General features: G+C 34.3%; 1 long non-coding RNA gene across 1 annotated transcript; it reads left to right on the top strand.

Moving 5' to 3' along the window:
* Positions 1 to 1,475: 1,475 nt before the first annotated feature.
* Positions 1,476 to 24,082, top strand: LOC309639228. Its single transcript, XR_014251535.1, has 2 exons — positions 1,476 to 17,693; positions 17,732 to 24,082. It is a non-coding gene; the product is annotated as an uncharacterized lncRNA (long non-coding RNA).
* The last annotated feature ends 46 nt before the right edge of the window (positions 24,083 to 24,128 follow it).

Genomic DNA, 24,128 nt, shown 5'->3' with positions numbered 1-24,128 from the left:
AAGTGATATTCACAATCCCTCTCTGAAGAAAAAGAGAAGCCTGGAAAGTGGGGCAAAGTTGGAAATAATCAGAATAGATTGTGGGAGAAGTAATAAATTAGCTAAAAGTGAGAAGATTAGGGAATCTTGGGAGTTGTTCCTGAGAGGACACTGGCAGAGATCCAGAAACTCCCAATGTTTAAAAGTTGGAAAATCTAATTTCATGCTAATTTGGGGAAGGAAACAAAAGAGAGTCAGGCATAAGAGGCTGTAAACTCAGTAGTCAAGGGAAGTACATTATTGACGAAGGATAGACTCTAGTATAAAGTAAAAAGCAAATATACTCAATCATGTATTATGAATACTTTTCCAATTTGTAGAACATTATGTGCAGGATGAGTCCAGTTTGTTAAAAGAGAGATTGTAAGTATATATACCATGAAGCTAAAAATGTTTTCATGTTGGGATTGCAGGTGTTTAGAAAGATTGTTTTTGATTTTTTTAATTTCACTATTTTTCATATTTTGTGTAATAAATATATATTAACAATACAGACAGAAAAAGAAAAATGTAAACTTTATAGTAAATAAACAAACAAATAAATAAGCAAGTAGGCTAAAAGACATTTCTTATTCAGCCAGGTAATAAAAGTAAGGATCCAAGGACATTCAAATGACCAACCTGGGAGGACTATGAGACGACTCAGTAAGATTGAAAGGATCAACTGAACGTAGCTGGATGCTATTTCAATAAAGCACACAACAGCATGGGCCTTAGAGGCAAAGTTATTTTATTTATTTGATTCTCAGTTTACACCTACATAAAATGGGGCTAGTTACACTTGCTTCTAAGGGTTGTTACAAACACTAAATGGAAACTGTTTACGAAGCACCTAGAACAATAAGGCCATATAAAGTGCTGTCATGTTAAATCTGGAAAAACCCTCATGAATCATCCAGCCCAGGGTTTTTCAAATTGTGGGTTGTAACTCATTTAAAGTTATATCAGTTTAGAGGGACCTAACTAGCATTTAAAAATGAAATGGTAAAGAAGAGGGAGAATGGAAAATGGTATGCTGTACCTGAACACCAAAAATTGTGAGCTCTACAGAGTATTGTAAATAATTTTTGTAAATTTCCACTCCTAGCTATATATCCCACAGAAATGAAAACATATGTCTACACAAAACCACGAATGTTGATAGAAGCATTATTCAGAAGAGCTGAAAAGTGGAAACAGCCCAAATGTCCATCAACTGATGGCTGGATAAACAAAATGTGATCTATCCGTACAATGAAATATAATTCAGCAATAAAAAGGAATGAAGTAGAGAAATATGATTCGGATGATCCTTGAAAACGTTATGCTAAGTCAAATAAGTTAGTTGCAAAAGATCATATATTATATGATTCCATTTAAATAAGATATCCAGAATAGGGAAATCCATAGAGACAGAAAGCAGATTGGAGGTTGCCAGGGGCTGGGCTGCAGGGATGGGGAATACTGCCAATGAGTACAGGGTTTGTTTGGTGGGTGATAAAAATGATTTAAAATTAGATAGTGGTGATGGTTACACAACTCTGTGAGTATACAAAAACCCACTGAATATACTTCAAAAGGATAAATTTTAGGATATGTGAATCATACCTTCATAAAGCTATTATTAAAAACAAAAGAATTATTTTGTGAGACTTTGTTTCAGTCAGGTATACATATGTCCAGTGCATCCTGTTATTTTATAAAAGAAGAACTTTTCCCCCCCCAGAAAATTGTGTTATTTAGCTATAGACTTGGTCTAACCAAAAAAAAAGAACAAATTTTCTTTTTCTTTTATAAAACTGGAAAAATTATTAAAAAACTGAATAAAATATGTTCTAACTACCATTTTTTGAAAGGTAAAGGAAAGCAATTACCAACTTACAACTTCTTCACCAACATGTGATTGTTCTCATTCCTGGTAACTATCCTTTTGTTTTACATTTTTTCCAAGAGAAAATACTAGACTTTTGAATATTACCTGATAATTTAGGGATTTTTGTTGTTGTTTGTTAGTTTGTTTTAGAACAGTAACTGGTTAACATTGTTCAGTGTGCCTGAGTTCCTAGATACCATTATTTGAAAGGGGGAGCTACTGAGATCATGCCCAAATCTTAGCACAGGCTTCAAAAAAGATATGGGAAGACAAAGAAAATATTAATCAGGATATTGTATGACACCAAAAAGAAAGTTGACTTTTTAGTATCATTGTACAATTTGGATAGTAAAAACCTATTAAATATCTATCATGGAGATAAGAAAAGGAAGAAGGAAAAGAGGGAGGGAGGAAAGGAAAGAGGGAGGGGGACTGGGAGGGAGGCGAAGTGGAAGAGGGTGGAGAGGAAAGAGAAAGGGAAAGATTAGGAAGAAAGTGAACACATTAAAACTGTAAGCACTAAGAATTTGAATGTTTATTAAGGAAGGAAATAAGGATTAAACAATCCTTAAACAAGGATTTGGTATAATATTCAATGAAAAGGATATACAGATAAAATATATATTCATAGTCCAGAGTGATCCTGAGCTTGGCACAGTTATTTGTATAATGGGTGTAATAATTCCTATAACACACAGTTTTGGAGATTAACTGTGAAAACACATGTATAACACTTAAAAAGACTTGATACATAAGTGTTAAAATTTTTATCATAAATATGATACTTATAAATTCTGATAAAAATAATACAAAGGCAGAACCAAACAATTTCAATTCCAGACTCCGAGATTTATCCTCTACCTTCAGTATTTTACTTGTATTGTAATTTGGTATTGACAGCTGCTTACTCTGCATCATCAATTTCTCAAACTCAACGCATGCAGACAGGAATACATTCTTTTCTATCTGAAACCTACTCCTCAACTATATGAGGCATCCCTGTAATTTGCCCCGGGATTTACACAATCACCCAAACCAAAGATATTTTTATGCTTCTGGTGACTGGCACAATGCCTTAAATACAGAAAGAAGTCATACAAATTTGCTTAATGAACGTCAGACTCATTTTACTCTCTTACTTCTCACCCTCAGTCTTTCTGCTGTTACCTCCTAAAAATTTTCCCAATTTGTATCGTTCACTTTCCTCACGTTGCCATTGTGTCAGTATAGTCGGTCACTACCTTTTACCTGGAATATTTTATGACTTCCTAAGTAGACTTTCCTGCCTCCAGTTCAAATCTTGCAGGTCTATCTACATACTATTTCAAGGGTGATTTTTCTAAAACATATATTTGGTCATGCCATGCCCAGGCCAGGCTTAAAATGTTTCAATGGCTTTCCACTGCCTGAGGGATAAGTTTCAAAGCTATCAGACCCAGCTTATAAGATTCTTCCTGATTTGCCTTATTTAACTCTCCAGGTCTTTGATCCACCTTTCCCCATTGTCCAGCTCTCTAGGATGCCATCTGCACCCCTTCTACCTAATAATTATTTGAAGCTCCCTGTTGATTCAATGTCCCCATATTTTGGTCTAAGCCTATGCATACCTTTCTCTGAAGTATGTGCCTCTTCTACCATGTTCATCCAGTACAAGTCTTTACTTCTCTGTGAAGTCTGGGATGAGTGATAAGGAGTCTCAAGTTTATTTTAGTTTCTTAAACAACTTCGTAAATTATTTATCAACATAAGTCTTTATAGCATCACTCAAAAGGAGCCAACTAATGTGAGTTTCTGATTGATAAATGATGTTTTATGGAGATTTATTTTACTGTATCAAATAAATTTAGCCATTAGTGAATTTCCATTTAATACTATATTAAAAATACTCACCACAGAGATTTTATAACATCTTTTGAGGAAACTCCATTGCTAATGGTGCTAGGCAATTTCCTCCAAGATACAGGCATTGTTTTGTCTTTGAATTTCACTGCCAGCAGAGTTTGAGTTTCCTCAAACATGATTTTGGAATAAATGAATAAGCAATTGTATGTCCTCTACCTACCCCACAAAAGGTTTGCAATTTTTTTCTTTTTTCTTTTTTTTCCTTTTAGTTTTCTGAAGCAGCACATTCTTGCTGAGTTTTGAAATCTGGGCTCAGCCATAACTTTCCCACCATTGGTGGAGACATTGAACCTGATGCTTAAGGAAAAACAGTTATGTTGAAGTGGACTCCAAACTTTCTCACTGTACAAAGCTTGTTAATTTGAAGTCTCTTTGAGAAAATATGTGGTGGATGCACATGTATGGGAAGTTTTATAAAAATAGACTATTTCTCTCAATATGGGTTTACTCTGATTTTTACACAAACTGGAAAAATGCAGAAAATTTAATGGCAATGCCACCAAAACCAAAGCAAAAATCAACAAGTAATAAAAAGCAAACATTTATTAAACCCATAACCAAGTGATATAAAAAAATGGCCTATTCTATTACATATCCACATTTTTGCGTATTTTTGATTTTTATGCCAAAGAAAAATCTTATACTTTGCTTACATTTAGAAAATTATATGTCCTAAAATCTAGAACAGTTACATGTTTATTTAACATGTTTTCCGGTCCGTTAAAACATGGAAATATTTCAGCTATGTTATCAGGCTTACTTCAATTTGAATGACATGGTTACCTTTTTAATCTACATTTTTACAATTAAGTTTTATGACACTACTTCTAATATCTTACCCATTTCCTTTTTAACCCCAAACTAGATAGATTCTGGAATTGTAATTTTTTAATTGCTAAAACATGGACATTAAGAAAATATGTAAGTGGATCAATTTAGTGATTACTTGTTTAACTCATTATCTTAAAATAATATAATATTCTCCCCTCAATGAAATGTAAATAGAAATAGTAAATGAAAGTAAATACACTGCCAAGTTTTTTTTCTGAATAATATATAATCTACAAATTTTACTTTAAATTTACCAGTGGGTCTAAATTCTCTGCTTGATCACTTATTTTGATATTGGACAGAAAGGAGAGTATCTGAAAATCTATTTCTGGTATTTTCTTAAGTAATTTCAGAAGGCTTCATGATAGCATATACTCTCTATTTAACCATTCATTTTACTTCTGTAGAGAAACTCTCTAAATGGAAAATTTTAAATACCAAATCTTGGTATGGATTACACTGGAGATGAGGCAAGTGGGGATTAGAATGAGAAAACGGAGCTCAGCCAGGTCTTCACAAAGTGGTGTTATTTTTTTTTAAAGTAAATTCCTATATAATACACATAGCTGTTCAAATGCATAACCAGATAAGTGTGATATTTTAGATAATCTATAAATTGTAGATCATCGATACTGCTGATGTGTTTCTTTACAGATATTCAAAATTTGCCAAGGTGGACATCTACAGGTGACTATTATCAGAATATTACACCTTGGTTTAGTGGAAATTTCTGATTCACATCACATAGCAGTGGGGGATTTTACCCAGATCTCTGGAAAAGTAATTCAGAGACATTATCACTTTGGAAACATTTTTAGTGTTTGTTCTATGAAATAGTTGAGGAAATGACTGTAGACGTAAATCTTGAATCATATGATAATGACTTAATGAAATAAATTCAAAGGTAAAGGAAGATTAAAAAGAAGTCTACTAGCCAGTCCCTTATGTGTGGACACCATGCATATCTTCCATCTGTCTTATCCCTCCATCTAGTACAGCAGATGCTCTAAAATGAAGTAAAGAAGATTAAGACAAAGGCCTTTAGGAATGTACATATTAGCTAGGTTAGGATACTGGCAAGAGACCACGTAAGAAATGTAATCTGGCTATGTACTGGAAGGGCAATGAAAACAGCAATAGACAAAATTGGTTAAACTCAGAAATCTATATGGCATTAAAGACAAAGGGAAAGTGCTTCAAATTTAAATTAATTCTGATTAATAAAGACAAATGCTAAAGAAAATATGGCACAGATTTTTAGAGACACATTACAAAGATGGAACAGGAGTTATTATCAACAAAGAACCATAAATATGGAAATAAATTCAAATCAATTAGGGAAGAGCATTAGAAAATAAACTGCTATACTGAAAGACGGAGAAGGAAAATAGTATGTGCTCCATCAGTATTTGTTTAATTATAGTGAATTATTGAATGAAGAGGTTTATACAGTGAGCAGCAAACAGGCTGGCATTAGATGACTTGTTCACCACTGCCTTTTAGGAGAAAGTATTTAGTTGTAAACTGTTGATCAGAGTGAAATAGCCATGATGAAAGGATGGACACCTGAGGAGAATAAGTTAGCCATGTAGACATTTAACAGAAAAGCAAAAAGAGCTGTCTATAAAAATCACAATAGGAAAATCAGCTGTCTGTATGAAAATCAGGATAATAGAAATCTTTGCAATATCTTAAGGGCTTTTAAAATTTTTAATTAAAATAATTTGGAAAAGACAAAATATTTATGTCTTATTAAAGAGGTAAAAGACTTGAACTTGGTTACCAGGTTACCTGGGAAGACACCAGAAGAAGTAATCAATCAAATACTAATCACCTGGAAAAGGATGGGTTCCATGAAACACCAACATGGTTTTCTGAATAGCAAATCATGCCAGCCCCATTTAATCTTGTTCTGTGATAGCATTACAGGCCGCAGAGACAAGGAAAAATGATAGTGACAATCCATTTTATTTTCTGGAGGTCCTGGGATCTGCTCTTCGTCACATTTGCATTGACAAACTTGAGAAAATATGACTTTAACCACATTATTTTTAGGTGGGTGGATGTACAACATGCTTGAATATTCAATTAAAGGATAATTGAAATTTCAACTTCAAGTTGCACTAATATTTTGATGCAGCTCCCAGGAACTGGTCCTGGGGACCATTTTGTCAACTGCTATTACATGATCTGAATTAAGTAATTTAGAGTGTTCTTACCAATCTCTAGATAATTATAAATTGACTTAATCAGTATAAATAGGAGATAAAAATTGAAAGGATGGAATAATATAAACACAAAAAACAGATACTTTGAAGAAATCTGTCTTATTAGAATATTAATCAACAATGTGGTGCTACTATAAAAATCACCAGCACTCCACAGGAAAGTCTTAAAAGGAGTAAGACATGCAAGGACTTAAAAAAAAAAAATCCTTTTGCCTTTTTTTCGTCTTAGGTAGTCACCATCAAGATACTTGTTTCCAGTTTTAGTCACTGATACCATACTTTTTAATGAATTCAAAGATAAAGTTTGATCATTTTTGTGTTTTTCAAACATTCTGCCTTGTGTATTTATTACTTTTGTAATTAGAGGATTCAAGCTACATTTAAAAACATCGTTAAAAGCCAGCAAACACAAGTAATACAGAGAAAATATGAGGACAGCTCCCTTGAAAGTGTTTCAGGAAGTAAAAGAAATTGAAGGTGGTGCCCATAAGGCAATCACAAAATGAGGAGGCTAGCCTACGGTCAACAAATATTTAGGAGGATATACTATTCGGAAACCCTTATGCTAGGCTATCACATACATCTTCATGCATAATCTCCACAGTAACCTCTATACAGTGAAAAAGGAAAGAGAATTGGAGGAAATAGACTGGCTGGGTGACTTTCCCAAGCTTTTATCAGAGACAGAATCACACTCAAGTTTGTATTGACTTCAGGTGTTTCTAACTGAAAGAAGATTAAAATGTTTCCTTATTTCTTAAGTGTATGTGTGGCATCACCACAGAAAAATAAAATGATTTTAAATTTATAAATATATATTTTAAGGGATGCAGTAGGGTTCTTCCTATTCTTTCTTTCAACATTGGTTCCAACTGTCATGTAGGATACACCTTATCCTTGTATAAAGATAGAATAATTCCTATAAAAGGTGTTATTACTTCAGACTGTAAAGATTACAAACCCTCCGACAATAACTGAACCCATATTCTCTAATGAGAATTATACTTATTTTAAATAAGCAAAGCAAATGAACTATAGTAAAAAGAATTTACAGTGGGAGCTGGGGATATCTGGGATTTTAGCTGGTCTGGATTTTTCTAGATTTTCTCTGGCTGTCCTACATTTTTCAAAGTCCCATGATATTTACTTTGGAATGCCCACTTCTTGTTTCAAGGCCCTTATTAATTTTTATCTTTTATTTTATAGCATAAAATTGCTTTATATTTTTATGTCATGAAATAATAAATGCTCATTATATAAACAAAATAAACAAATAAAGAAATCAGGAAGAGAGTGAAACTCTTCCACAGCCTTCCACTGCTAACTTTTGGAAGATAGCTTTCTAGATAGACCATTAGAAATAAATGTAGTAAAATCTAATACATATGGGAATACAAAGCAGGAATCATACAGTACATGTTGAATTATAGCTTGGTTTTTTAATTAAATATGTACCATGGCTATTTACTCCTTTTAAAGACTGTATAATACTCCATTGTATACCATTTCTATTATATACTTAGACAATTCTATATGGCCGTGCATTGAATATGCTGACATTTTTCCTTTTTAGAAACAGTGCTATAATCAACATCATTATACATATCTTTGCAGACTTTTGCAGATTATTTCTTATAAAGCCCCAGAAGTAGAAATGCTGTCTCAGTGGGTATGCATAAATATCTTGTTAGACAACCCACTGGGAACGATCATCCAGTAACTGAAAAAATATTTGCCAGGCACTTTTCTAGGTGCTAGAGTTATGGCCATGAATAAGATAATAAGTTTCTCGCCCTTATTGAGCTTACATTCAGTTGGCAGAAACAGACCATGAACAAATGAATATAAAATAAAATAGTAGCGTGTTAAGTGTTATGAAGAAAATAAAATAAGGTGACATGAGAGTGGGCAGGCGAGGGACAACTTTAGGGGGCTCTGTGAGAGCTGCTTTCAGAGGGGACTTTTAATGTGATAGCTAAATGGTAAGAAGGAGACAAGTATAGGAAATGTGGGGAGAAATGTACATCTGGAAGGATCTGAAATTTCAAGGACCTTATACTGAGAATGAATCCGGGGGTCAAGGATCAAAAAATAGCCTGTGGCTAGTGCAGAGTGGGGTGAGTGAGAGAGTGATGTGAGGGAGGGAGAGAGTACGTTATGCAGCCTAGGAGGCCAGGGCAAGAAGTTGCATTTGACTCTGAATATGGCGGTAAGTCACTGGATGATTTTAAGTTTTAATTTAATTATGGTACACTTACATTAAAGCATATACACCGTAAGTATATAGCTCAACGAATTATTCACAAGTTGAACAGATCTCTCAGATCAGGAAAGAAAACATTACCAGCATCCCCCAAACCCCCTTTATGTCCTTTTCCTGTCCCTACTTACCACCAGGGTAACTACTCTCCTGGCTTCTAACAGCAAGCTTAATTTGGTCTGTTTATATAGACAAAACAGAGCAAAACAAAACAAAAACAAAAAAACCATACAGTTTGTGCTCTCTTTGGCTTCTTTTGCTCAAAATTATGGTTGTGCACTTCATCCATATTTAGGCATCCACCTAAAGTAAGGATGTCAATAAAAAAGTCAATGGATCCTACCGCTGAGCACTGGAGTACCCCAATATTTGGAGGCTGAGCAAAGTAAGAGTTGCTAATACAAGAGATACAGAGTGTCCAGGGAGCTGGGAGGAAAATGAGGAGACCATGGTGTCCTGACCACAGCAAAAGATGCTTCAAGAAGGCAAATGACTAAAAGTGACTGAATACTGGTGAGCGACTGAGTAAGATGAGGTCAGATATATACTACTGGATTTGACATCATCGAAGTCATTGAGGCGGTACTTCAAAGGCAAAGAGAATGTAAAGACTGTAAATGCAGATAATTTATTCCAAAAGTTTTATTAAAAAATGAAGGGTTCTACGGAATGTGGAATCAAAAGAGGGTTTTAGAGATGGTAAATACTAGATCATGTTTGTACGATGATGGGAATAAACCAGTGAAGAGGAAAAATCTGAGGATACAGAGAGGATGGAAAATTATATGAATAAAGGCTGTGAGAAGGTGAAAGGGGATGAAATTCAGAGCACACGTGAAGGGCTTTTTCTGTGTTAGGAGCGGAAGTACTACCATTTTAATAGGAAGAATGACTGCAACTATGGAGTAGATGCAGGTAAGATGGTGAATTTGGTTATGGACAAACAATCTCATCTTTTATGAATGTCTCTTTTCCCACACTCTCCCCTACCATCATTGTGTATAATCAATCTCACTGATGTTCTGTTTAAAAGAAGAGTTGAAAATGTGTACGTCATTTTAATTTGTATGTATACAATTTTTAGAGAGGTAGAAACATTTTTCCTATGTTTATTGGCCATCTGGATTTTTAAAACTTGCTGTATTTGTTGTTTGTTTGCTCATTCAAAAATACCTTTCTGTTTCCATCACATAAACAATAATTTGCCCAGATTCAGCATTGTTGAGTGCCTTAATTTGTTCTATAAATTTATGTAGATTTTTTCTGTCTTCTGTCATAAAACACTGAGGATATTAAGTCTGAAGTTAGTGTGATATTATTTTCCTTTGTAGGCACTACATTTCTTTTAAATGGATCCATTCTGGAATTATTTCTGTATCCTTGAAACTGAAAACTGGCTGAGGCATCACTAGAGACAAGTCCAAGAGCAGCTGGCTCTTTATTTGGGGCAGCCCAGGCCTTTCTCTCACACAGGCATTCGGGACTGCTACTGGTGCACAATCGCTACAGCGACTTCAGATGGACTGTCCACAGGTGCCCAGGACGGGTACCTTCAGTCCTCGAATCCCCACGTAAGAAAGATCCCATCCAAGTTAGCAAATATTGCTCTTAAGAAGCTGGATCTTCAAGTCTGAGAGGGGATTCACTGTGGTAGCCCTTACCTCAGCCCACATACTTCCAATATAGCAGGATATTTGGGGATTTAGGGAGGAGGGTTACCACAATTTCTCCCTTTCTGTGTTGTCACATTCCAATGCTCTTTTAGGGATGGGAGTTTCTACTTATCAGCCCTCAGTATCTTTCTTATTTTTTCCCCAAATCTCTGTTGTGTTTGGCAGAAATTCTATTTGTACGATATATTTGTTATCAGTCTGTCTTTTCAGAATTATTATAATGTTCTTTATGATATTATTTCCTGGTACTTTAGGGTGTGTGTGTGTGTGTGTGTGTGTGTGTGTGTGTGTGTGTGTGTGTGTGTGTGTGTGTGTGTCTAACTCTAGTCATGATGCCATGTTTCCCAAGCTTGGTGCTCTATCATCAAGTTTCCACAGAAGGCTTTGCTTCCCTCTGTATTCTTTGCAAATACTAGCAGCTGCTTGGAGCTGCTCTTTCTCTCTTTCTCTTTTTTTAACATGTGTATCCTATGTCTTCATCTTAATTTCTGCTGCAGTTCCTATGGGATTAGGATCATCCATTTTGGCAAATACATGTTCTCCAGTCTGAGGCAATGGGACGGGCATTTTAAAGTTTCTTTAGTGAGAAAGGAACTTTTTTGCTTGGATCTCTGACCATTGTTCAGAAACATAAGTGAACTGCTACTTCCTGTGTAAAAGCATAAAATCTCTCCATCAAAAAGTATTTCATTACTAGGCACTGCTTAGTCATACTCTTGCCCAGTACAATGGTGTTACAAAGTATTTATAATTGAAATACTTTTTCATTTGAAGAGAGGCAATGATATATGGTATATGAATAATAGGCTGAGCAGGGCAGAGAAAAAAACTATAAGAGAAGCTGTGGGGTAGCAGAAACTCTGTGGGCTTGAGTCCAATTGGCCTAGGTTTGAATTCCAGCACTGCTTCCCACTTAAAAGCAGTGTGGCCTTAAGTTACAAGAAAGCACATGTTATGGGTTTTATTGTATCCCCTCCCCCAAATTCATATGTTGAAATCCTAACCCCCGGGATCTCAGAATGTGACTGTAATTGGAAATAAGCTCTTTAAAGAGATAATTAAGTTAAAATGGGGTCATAAGGGTGGTCCCTAATTCAATGTTACTGGTGTCACTATCAGAAGAAGAAATTTAGACAGACGTGTAAAGAGGGAAGACAGTGTAAATACAAAGGGAGAAGACAGTCATCTACAAGCCAGGGACAGAGCCCTGGAAGAGATCCTTCCTTCACAGCCCTCAGGGAACCAACCCTGCTGACACCATGGTCTTGGACTTCTAGCCTCTAGAACTGAGAAAATATATTTCTGTTGTTTCTGCTACCCAGTCTGTGGTACTTTGTTACAGCAGACTTTAGTTTCCTGAGGAAAAATGAGAATATGTCCAGTTGTTTCATAGAGTTTTTATAAATTAAATAATAAGAATAGAATACTAATGATAATGTTATCCATAACTAACTATGATAGGGTAGGTGCAGCATTCAATGCTTCACACAGGTTGTAAATGCGTAGCTTGGTGACTGCCACACTGGAGGTGTGTAACAGACACTAACTATGTTTATTTTCTCTTATTTAATACAATAAAGAGATACTGAAGTGAAAATATACTGCAATGAAGAAGGAAAGATGCAAAGATAAAGGAAGAAAGAAGAGAGAGATATCTCATAAAAAGAAGAAGAAACTAACACATTGTGGGGAGAAGAGAAACATATCAAAGGTTCCCTACACCAGAGAGTAAAAGACTCCTCAGTGGCAAGGGACCAGTCAGTAACTAGTTCTCAGGGTGAACACAGGAGAACATGTTTTCTTGCAGAGTACTTTTTAGGTATATTTAGTTAGAACTGTCACAATGTGTCTAAGCTTTTATTTCCATGTGATCCTATAGTTTACATAGTATCTGTGTTGTAATGCTTTTAACAATATTAAGAATGGAGAAAGGTTATCATGAAGTCATACATAGTATTGTACTGACTTTTTTAAATTTCCTTTTTAGCTTTTTGAGTTACTGACACATTATTGCAGCAAAACATATGTAGGGTCAATTCATGCTGAATAGTTATTAGAAACCATGATAACAAAAGTCATTACACTGCAGTTCAGTTTTGACAGTGAAATTTCTGCAACATTATCACAAATCCTCATGCATTAGTGCAATGATCCTTACTATAGTTTCATATTAGAATCAAAAGATTGCTGTAGCATGCTTGATACAAAAAGTCAAGCAAGCCAAATTCTTTTCTGCTTTTACAGATAACATTTTTGCTCTTTTTCTATGTACATCATGCAGATAGTAGCTTTGTTTTATATACTTTTCTCAATAACCTATGAGTACATTGCATATATTTCTTTAAAATGAGGATTTTTCCTTGAAAGACAACACAATTCTGATTACCAGCACCAAAGGAAATAATTTGAGAATGATTTTATATCTGACTCAACTTCAAAAATTCTAAAGCTATATTATTCACTGTGGTATTATCTTTCCTTTTCTCAGATAATGTGTTAGCTGTGGTTATAGTTTTTTTTTTAATCAGTGATCTACTATGATGGAATAGTACAAAATTTAAAAAGGGACATCTGTCATATTCAGGATAACTTTTATAGAAAAGCTGTGAGGGTTACCCTTCAGCTGACAAAGGGAAATATTTTTAATGTCTATCTGTCCACAATATTTTTCAATAGTTATCTTTTTAAAAATTTGAGGTATAACTGACGTATAATATCATATTCACTTCAGGTGTACAAAATTTGATATTTGCATACATTGCAAGATGATCAGCACAGTAAGTCTAGTTGCCATCTAGCACCATACAAAGTTAGCTTTTAGGATTTACTCTCATGCAACTTTCAAATATGCTCTACAATATTATTGATTATAGTCACTATGCTGCACATTACATGCCCCATGACTTATTTGTAACTGGATGTTTGTACCTCTTGACATCTTTCACCTGTTTCACCAACTCACCAAATCCCCTCCCCTCTGGCAACAAACATTCTGTTCTCTGTATCTATGATTTTGGTTTTGTTTAGTTTGTTTTGTTTTTTAGGTTTCAAATATAAGTGAAATCATGTGGTATTTATATTTCTCTGTCTGACTTCTTTCACTTAAGAGTAATTCCCTCAAGGTCCATACATGTTGTGACAAATGGCAAGATTTCATTCTCTTCTATGGCTGAGTAGTATTTAATTGTGTGTATATACCATATCTTCTTTATCCATTCATCCATCGATGGACACTTAGGTTGTTTCCATATGTTGGCTATTGTAAATAATGCTGCTATGCAGATAGGGGTGCATGTATCTTTTCAAATTAGTGTTTTCGTTTTCTTTGGATAAATACCCAGAAGTGGAATTTCTGGATCATACAGCAGCTCTATTTTTAATTTTTTGAGAAACCTCCATACTGTTTTCCATAGTGGATGTACCAATTTACATTCCTATCAACAGTGCATGAGGGTTCCCTTTTCTCCACATCTTTGCCAACACTTGTTACTTCTTATCTTTTCAATAAAAGCCGGTCTAACAGGTGTGAGCTGATATCTCATTGTGGTTTTGATCTGCATTTTCCTGATATTAGTGATGATAAGCATCGTTTCATGTGCCTGTTGGGCATCGGTATGTCTTCTTTGGAAAAATGTTCATTCAGATCCTCTGCCCATTTTTAAATCAAATTGTTTGTCTTTTTTGCTATTGAGTTTTATGAATTCTTTATATATTTTAGATATTAATCCCTTACAGGATATATGTGCAAATATTTTCTCTCATTCAGTAGGTTGTCTTTTCATTTTGTTGATGGTTTCCTTTGTTGTGCAGAAGAGTTTTAGTCTGATGTAACCCCATTGCTTATTTTTGCTTTTGTTGACTTTGCTTTTGGAGTCAAAGCCAAAACTTCATCACCAAGACCAGTGTCACATAGTTTACTGCCAGTGTTTTCTTGTAGGAGTATTATGGTGTCAGGTCATACATTCAAGTCTAACTCACTCCGAGTTAATTTTTGTGTAAATATAAGACAGTGGTCTAGTTTCGTTCTTTGGCACGTGGCTGTCCAGTTTTCCCAACACCACTTATTTAAAAGACCATCCTTCCCCCATTGTACATTCTTGGCTCCTTGAATATAAGTGAGTGGGTTAATTTCTGGGCTCTCTATTCTGTTCCGTTGACCAATGTGTCTATTTTATGCAAATGCCATACTGTTTTGATTAATATAGCTTTGTAATAGAGTTTGAAGTCACAGAACATGATGCCTCCAAATTTGTTTTCCTTACTCAAGATTGTTGTGGCTACACAGTGTCTTTTGTGTTTCCATACAAATTTTAGGATTGCTTGTTTTATTTCTGTGAAAAATGCCATTAGAATTTTGATAGGGATTGCTTTGAATCTGTATATTGCTTTGGGTAATATGAACATTTTAACAATATTAATTCTTCCAATCCATGAGCATGGAATATCTTTTCATTTCTCTGCATCTTCCTCAATTTCTTTCATCAATGACATAGTTTTCAGTGTATAGGTCTTTCATCTCCTTGATTAAATTTATTCCTAGATATTTTATTCTTTTTGATACAACTGTAAATGGGATTTTCTTAATTTCTCTTTCTTATTTTATACTCTGCCACTTTACTGGATTTGTTTACTAGTTTTAACATATTTTTTGGTGGAGTTGTGAGGGATTTCTATATACAAAAACATGTCACCCATAAATAATGACAGTTTTACATCTACCTTTCCAATTTGATGCTATCTATCTATCTATTCATTCATGTATTCATTCACTCATTCATTCTTGCCTAATTGTTCTGGCAAGGACTTCCAAAACTATGTTGAATAAAAGTGGTGAGAGTGGGCATCCTTGTCTTGTTGCCAATCTTAGAGGGAAAGTTTTCAGCTTTTCACTATTGAGTATGATGTTAGCTGTGAGACTGTCAAGCATGGCTTTTATTATGTTGAGATATATTCTTTCTATGCCCACTTTGTTGAATTTTTTTTATCATAAATGTATGTTGAATTTTGTCAAATGCTTTTTTTGCATCTATTGAGATGATCATATAATTTTTGTCCTTCATTTTGTTAATGTGGTGTATCATGTTGATTGATTTTGCATGCTGAACTATCCTGCATCCCTGGAACAAATCGCACGTGAACATGGTGTATAATCCTTTTAATGTATTACTGAATTCAGTTTGCTAATATTTTGTTGAGGATTTTTGCATCTATGATCATCAGCGATATTGGCCTATAATTTTCTTTTTTGTGTGATTTTGGTATTGGGGTGCCTAGCCTCATAAAATGAGTATGGCAGCATTCCCTCATTTGGGAAGAGTTTGAGAATAGGTATTAAATCTTCTTTGAATGTTTGGTAGAATTCGCTAGTGAAGCTGTCTGGTCCTGGATTTTTTTGTTGTTGTTGTTGGGAGGGTTTTGATTACTGATTCAATCTCCTTACTCATAATTGGTCTATTTAGATTTTTCTATTTCATCCTGATTCAGTCTTGGAAAATTTTATGATTCTAAGAATTTATCCATTTCTTCTATGTTGTCCAATTTGTTGGTGTATAATTGTTCATAGCAGTCTCTTGTGATCCTTTATATTTCTGTGGTATCAGTTGTAACTTGTACTGTTTTATTTCTGATTTTATTTATTTGAGCCTCTCTCTTTTTTATTTCATGAGTCTAGCTAAAGGTTTGTCAATTTATTTAACCTTTTCAAAGAACCAGCTCTTAGCTCTTAGTTTCATTGATCTTTTCTACTGTCATTTAGTCCCTACTTATTTCCACTCCAATCTTTATTATTTCCTTCCTTCTACTAACTTTGGGCTTCATTTGTTCTTCTTTTTCTATTCCTTTAAGTGTAAAGTTAGACTGTTTACTTGAAATTTTTCTTATTTCTTGAGGTAGGCTTGTATTGCTATGAATTTTCCCTCTTACAACCACTTTTGCTACATACCATATTTTGGTATGTTATATTTCCATTTTCATTTGTCTCTAGGTATTTTTAAACTTTTTCCTTTTATTTCTTTGTTGACCCAAAAGTTGTTCAATAGCATATTGGTGTTTTCCACTTTTTTATTGTAATTGATTTCTAGTTTTATACCATTGTGGTTGGAAGATATGCTTCATATAATTTCAGCCTTAAATTTATTGAGACTTATTTTGTGGCCTAACATATGATCTATCCTAGAGAATGTTACATGTGCACTTGAGAAGAATGTGTATTCTGGTACTTTTGGATGGAATGTTCTTTATATATCCATTAAGTCTATCTTGTCTAATGTATCATTTAAGTCTGATGTTTTCTTAACAGATTTTCTGTCTGATGATCTGTCCATTGATGTAAGTGTGGTGTTAAAGTCTTCTATGATTATTGTATTGCTGTCCACTTCTCCCTTTAGGTCTGTTAATATTTGCTTTATATATTTTGGTCCTCCTATGTTGGGTGCATATGTATTTACAAATGTTACATCTTCTTGTTGGGTTGACCCTTTTATCATTATGTAATGCCCTTTTTTGTCTTTTATTACAGTCTTTGTTTTAAAGTTTATTTTGTCTGATATGAGTATAACTACACCAGCTTTCCTTTCATTTCTGTTTTGCACAGAAAATCTTTCTCCATCTCTTCACTTTCAGTGTGTGTGTGTCCTTATATCTGAAGTGAGTTTCTTCTAGGTAGCATAAAGATGAGTCTTGTTTTTATTTTGTAACCATTTAGCCACTCTATGTCTTTTGATTGGAGAATTTAGTCCATTTACATTTAGAGCAATTATTGATAGGTTTGCACTTTGCCATTTTGTTAACTGTTTTCTGGCTGTTTTTGTAGTTCCTCTCTGTTCTGTTTTTCTTCTGCTGCTCTGTTTCCTGGTGGTTAATGACTTTCTTTAGTCTTATATTTAGATTCCTTTCTCATTTTCTTTTGGGTATCTGCTATGGGTTTATGCTTTGTGGTTACCATGAGTTCACTGCTATGGGTTTATGCTTTGTGGTTACCATGAGTTCACATATAACATACTATGTATATAATAGTCTATTTTAAGCTGGTAGCAAGTTAAAACTGAATTCATTCCAAAACTCTACATTTTTACTCCCCCCAGTTTTATGGTTTTGATGACACATTTTACAACTTTTATTTTATATATCCCTTAACTAATTATTGTAGTCTTAGTTAACTTTACTATTTTTGTCTTTAAACCTTTATGCTAGCTTTATTAATGATTAATTCACTACCTTTACTATATATTTACCTTTACCAGTGAGATTTTTGCTTTCATGTTTTCTTGTTATTAATTAGTGCCATTTATTTTCAGCTTATGAAGTACCTTTTAACATTTCTTGTAAGGCTGATTTAGTGGTGATGCACTCCTTTAGCTTTTACTTGTCTGGAAACCTCTTTATCTCTCCTTCATGATAGTTTTGCTGGGGTAGTGTATTCTTCTTTGGAAGTTTTTTCGTTTCAGTACTTTGAATATATTGTTTCACTCCCTTCTGGCCTGCAAAGTTTCTGCTGAAAAAATGTGCTGATAGTCTTAGGGCGTTTTTCTTTGTAGGCAACAAGTTGTTTTTCTCTCATTGCTTTTAAAATTCTCTCTTTAACATTTGCCATTTTAATTATAATGTGTCTTGGTCTCTTTGAGTTCATCTTATTTTGAACTCTCTGGGATTCCTGGACCTGGATGTCTATTTCCTTTTGCAGGTTAGAAAAGTTTTCAGCCACTATTGCTTCAAATATATTGTCTGCCCCTTTCTCTTTTTTCTCCTTCTGGAACCTTTCTAATGTGAATGTTATTGTGCTTGATGTTGTCCCATAGGTCCCTTCAACTAGTCTCACTTTTTAAAACTCTTTTCTTTTTGCTGCTCTGTTTGGGTGAGGTCCAGTGTCCTGTCTTTCAGATCCTGATCTTTTCTGCTGCTCCTTCTGGTCTGCTGTTAAACCCCCTTAGAGTATTTTTCAGTTCATTTATCATATTCTACAGCTCTGTGACTTCTCTTCAGTACTTTCTTATATTTTCTCTGTTGCAGTTCTCACTGTGTTCATCCATTCTTCTCATGAGTTTGGTGAGCACCTTTATGACCATTATGTTGAATTCTTTATCAGGAAAAGAAAATTACTTCTGTTTCATTAAGGTCTTTCCCAAGGCTTTATCTTGTTTTTTGATTTGGAACATATTCCTTTCCTTTCTCACTGTGCTTGACTCTCTGTGTTTTTTCCTATGTATTAGGCAAAACACTTTCTATGTATTACCTCTCCCGGTCTTGAAGGAGTGGCCTTGTGTAGTTGAAACTTATCATTAAAACTTGCCCTAGGCTCCTGGTTGTCTCTCAAACTTTTTTGATTTTCTAAGCAGCCTGATTTATTCTTGATAGGTCCTCACTGTTGACGGTGTGCCAAAACCTGTCGGTGTTCCAAGGGGAGGCATCTCATATATATATATATATATATATATATATATATATATATATATATGTATGTATGTATACAAAATTTTACCTTGAGTGTCTTTGGTATATCAGGGATCCCATCACACTCAATAAATCACGTTCAAGGTGTTGCTATCATTAAAAAGCTATTTATTGCCATATAACTCTACCAGAAGATCATCTTCTCAAAATTGCATAAAAGATACATAAATCTACAATTCACTGAAAATTGGCATTAGACTGAAGAATTAGATTGATTTAAGCCAAGCTGACTTTTCTGAAGTATTATCCGGAAATATATAGTTAGTTTTAGGTGTTTTTATCATGGGGTTTGGACAGCAAAAGGGAGATTCATTAGGATAAAACAAAAATGACGAGTGGTCTATTCCATTCTCAGGGATCAGAGGTCTCTTGAGAGTTCTTTAGAGAAAGGGACAGTAGGAATGTAATTCAAGCTCATTAGTCTATGAAGTGTGGTAACTCCTTTAGAACAACTGTGTGTGTTTATGTGTGTGCACACATGCTCATATACCTGTGTCCTAAGAGAGGGAGGAAGAAATACTGACAAAGTCATTACATACCTGTTGTAGGCAAAAATTATTTTAAAATTACGGTTTTCCTTTCAAAGAAATGAATTTCTATCGACTTTGAAACAAGCACATAAAAATCACCACTCAAAGCCTATTTTTAATACGTGCAAGATAATAAGCAATATGAAATACTTATAAAAATGAGAACTAAAACAGCTTTCACATTTTCTTTAGGAAAATAATTTTTTTCACTGCTAGAATTGACTTTGACTTCTCACCCAATCAATGTAAAGAGAGTTTTAGAGGAAACCCACGTTTGAAAACTGAAAAAGGAAAGAGAAAATGTGCTAATGAGATCTCTGAATGATACAATATTTTTGAGAATTTATGATGGAAACTGTCCATTGAGGCTGAGGTGATATAGATTAAAGAGCAAAGATTCATGATTTGTCCTTTGGCTGGGTGAAGAGAGGATGTTGTTGGGCTTTGATTCTATGGTCTATTCTAGGAAAGAATCCCTTGGACTCTGGGGATTACAGCAGTCAGCATGGAAGCTGAGATGAGGTGGTATATTCCTGTGCCCTTTATTGTACCTTTGTCAGTACAGTGGATGATTAATCATTTATTTTGAATAATTGAATGAATGAAGTGTTTGAATTCTGTGAGGTCCAGAATCAGCCCTTAGAGCTCCAGAGTAGTCCTCTGATTCATGTCCCTACATGACTCCTTCACAAGATCAGGTCACTAAAAGGTGATGCTCCAATCTGAGCATATCCATGGCAGTTACTCATTACTTCTCAGCTACCGGTCCCTTCAAACCATGGAAAAATATCACAGCACATGCTCATCTATAGTCTCTTGGAGACAACATTTGAACCTAAGTTAAGGCAACTGTGTCCTAGGCCAACTTTTCTTCTAATTAACTGTATATGTATTAAATCCCTGAGCCACTCAGGCCCTAAGGTTCCTCATCTGTAACACAGTCTTCTAAAGAGATGGGTAAAATTTCTAAAGGCACTCCTAGTCCAAAGGTTTTACAATTTAAGAGTTGTGAAACCTATCTATAATACTTATGGAAATTAAATAGCTTCTAATTAAGTAGGCAGTCCTTTCCTCATTGGAAAATCATCATTGAAAAAGTGGCTTCAATGTGATGAAATTACAAAAGCAATTAGTGAATCAAATAATCTGTTTCAGTTGGACACTAGAGACATAATGCATACTTTACGTGGCTTTTACATGCTTTTAAACCCAATGAGACATGTATAGAATTGTTCAGTAATGTTATAGTAGAGAGGTAGTGTCATGGTTATGAAATGGTTGGATGTAGGAAAATTCTGAGTTCTATTTCCATCTCAGTAAGTCTTCCTCTACTCAGGTTATCATGTGACACACTCAATCTCAGTTCTATATCTTATATAGGAGATGATGATAATAATGATAATAATAGAAAAATTTCTAGGATTACTGAGGGACATTTCAAAGATAATGTTTGCAAATTGCATGGCACAGATACCTGTCCACGTAAGTGCTTCTTAAGCACTGACTGATTCTATCATAATCTGTATTCCCTTAGTGTGAAAGCACTGAGAATTGGAGTAGGGCAAAGGTTAAGCTTTATAAGTGGTTTATAAAAGAACTAAAATATATTTTAACCAGTTTTGGAACAGATCTTGTTTTCAGCCAACAGAACCATCAACATTTGCACGCTTGCTTAGCTTACCTTTCTTTGCAGGCCTGAAGAACTTGAGATAGCAATTAAAACAAACACATGGTAATTTTATTGACATATTCATGTTTTTTTAAAAAAAAGAATATATGAAAAATATATCTGAAATCTTTCAACGAAAATGACGAAAATGTCCATTTTCACATAGAAATACAACCTGTTTTTTGGTTATTTTTCCTTCATTCCTCTTTAGTGTGATTTTAAATTTCGAGATCTGAGAAGCTTTAGACTAAATTCTGTTCTATCATAACCCATGAACATGGCTAATAAGAATTTTGCATAATTGTTTTTGTTTGTTTCTGATTTTTAAAGGGTAAAATTAAAAAAAGGAAACATACAAGAAAGTGTCAAGAAACATGTGCAAAAGAAGCAGACACAATTCTATCACCAAAAGTAATACTATAACATTCTAAAATTTGAGCCACCTGTATATAAATTTGTGGTAAGGAAGGGGACATTATTTTTTGTACTTAATTTGTTTTACTCTTCCATTAAGCTTTCTTTGCTACTCTCGGTCTAAAAATACTGAGAAGTAGAAAAGTGCATAATTTGCATAAAAAGAATAATACTCCCTAAGAAGCATGGTAAGTGAAATATAATTATTTACCCTGCCAAACGGAACGTATGTTCAGAGTCAATGAAATTATTCTAAACCAGGAAAGAGATACAAAAAATTCCATTTTATCTGATAAGAAAATTCAACAAGGGAATCAGAGGTTGAGCAGCGCTTCCGTGTACCCTAAACTAAACTGGTCAAGGGAAATGCTGCACTATCAAGAGAATGGACTAAAATATTAAAGGGTTTTCTCGGTGTTGATGGCCGAATTCCATCCTGTAAGCAGTGCATTAGACGCTAATGACATATGATTTCTCACTGACAGATTTAACAGCATCAATAAGGCCTCTCTGTCCACTGCAGCGAATTGATCCTACATGACACCGACAAGGGCAGCCTGCACTTAATGACCTCCATCGCTGAAGAATGGAAATGAAAAATGATTGGAAGTACAAATAAATCTTTGAAAGTTTCCCTGAAACAGGTGTGCTAAAAGTGATTCGTTTGAGGGATCATCACAAACATAAACCCAGTCTCTTAGCATGCTCTACTGTCTGTTCATACCAGGCTCTCACTCCTTGGCTCTTGAATCAGGATGTGCTTTAATTCCAAAAATGACATCAAGACAACTTGGTTCTTACCATGGAAATACTATGTTTAGGGATCTTTCTTAAAGGCATGAATTCTTCACTACTTAGGCAGGTATCTAATTTATTTGTCATTTGCCACCAAAGGATTCTATACAAACTGATAACAACTATAGATAAAAACTTATTTTTGTTTCCCTCCTGGTTAGAAAAGGGAATACAGTATAGCCATTGATTCTTTTATCCTCCTCAATTATCAGCAACAAATGAAATATGTTTAAACTCAATAACAATGTCAAATGCGTGAAGTGATTGGCAAAACCTCCATGGATGCACTGATATCCTTTCTTTGAATCCTGCACAATGGTTTGAGGACACTAAAATTTTGGCATATAGCTGTATTCTTAGTTCTTTCCCAAACACACTTATTTCTTGATCTACCTTCATCTTGCTACTACTTCAATACAAATTTTTAAGAGAAAAATACACACTCTCTCTCCCAATATATTTGGAAGCTTTAACTTGCGTGAGAGTAGATGGATGGGAAACAAAGGGTGTTTATAAGCAGCATAGTAGATGAATGTAATGTAATAGTTACTCACAGTTGCATAGTAATTTTATTTTCAAAGTAACTATGGCAGTTGGTCTCTTTTTTATTCTTAATCAAAATTTTCCTCTGAGGTAAATTTCACTTTACCGATGAGAAAACTGAGGTCATAAAGGGTAAATAACTTGCCAAGATCACTGAGCTAGTAATTGGTAGAGCTTACACTCAAATCCTGGCCTTCTGTCTTCCCAATATTCCATAATAGTAAATATAGTACTGAAGTTTTAAGCTACTAATTGATAGTGTAGTAATCTCGGTGACAACAGGAGAAAGGATTCATTAGCAATCTACTGGTTTTTACAGCTAGGTGAATCGTTAAAAATTAATCATGCCTCTAGTTTTTGAAATTTAAATTCTGGGAAGAAACAAAGATTCAAAGGAAAATAACTTTTCTTGTCAAGGAGTAACTGGAGAAGAATATAGAGGAAGTGGCTGTATCTTAACACTCTACGAATGGACCTTTCTCTTTGCTTTTGGATTTGTGGGCATATTGTGTATTTTCCTTTTCCACTTTTAGTATTATAGAAGATTTTACAAAATATTTTAGAATTTCTGGTGATTTCCAGAAACCAGAGAGGTCAAGTTTCTCCAAGTTTCTAATTAAGCCTCATATTTAATAAGAAAATAGGAACCAAAATATGGAGCCCACACATCATGAGGAAGAATTAAAGGTATATCATGGAAAGTTACCTACATATGGAACTGAAATTTGAAATATATGATAATATATTTAAATCTGTATTACAAATATTTGGTAGTTTAGGTCACAATAATTAAAAGCAAATTAGTATAAAATTGTGGATTAGAAAGTATGCTTTTTCATTTCTCAAATATTCTTTCAAAATTCAACTTCAGAATGTTGATAAAAATATAAAACAAAACTTTACAAAACGAAAACATGCCATTTGGTGGCATATAAAAGACCACC

This window comes from Balaenoptera physalus (genome assembly GCF_965194825.1).
Source record: "Balaenoptera physalus genome assembly, chromosome: 12".
NCBI lineage: Eukaryota > Metazoa > Chordata > Mammalia > Artiodactyla > Balaenopteridae > Balaenoptera > Balaenoptera physalus.
The sequence above is the reverse complement of the archived record's forward strand: the minus strand, read 5'-3'. Positions and strand labels throughout refer to the sequence as shown.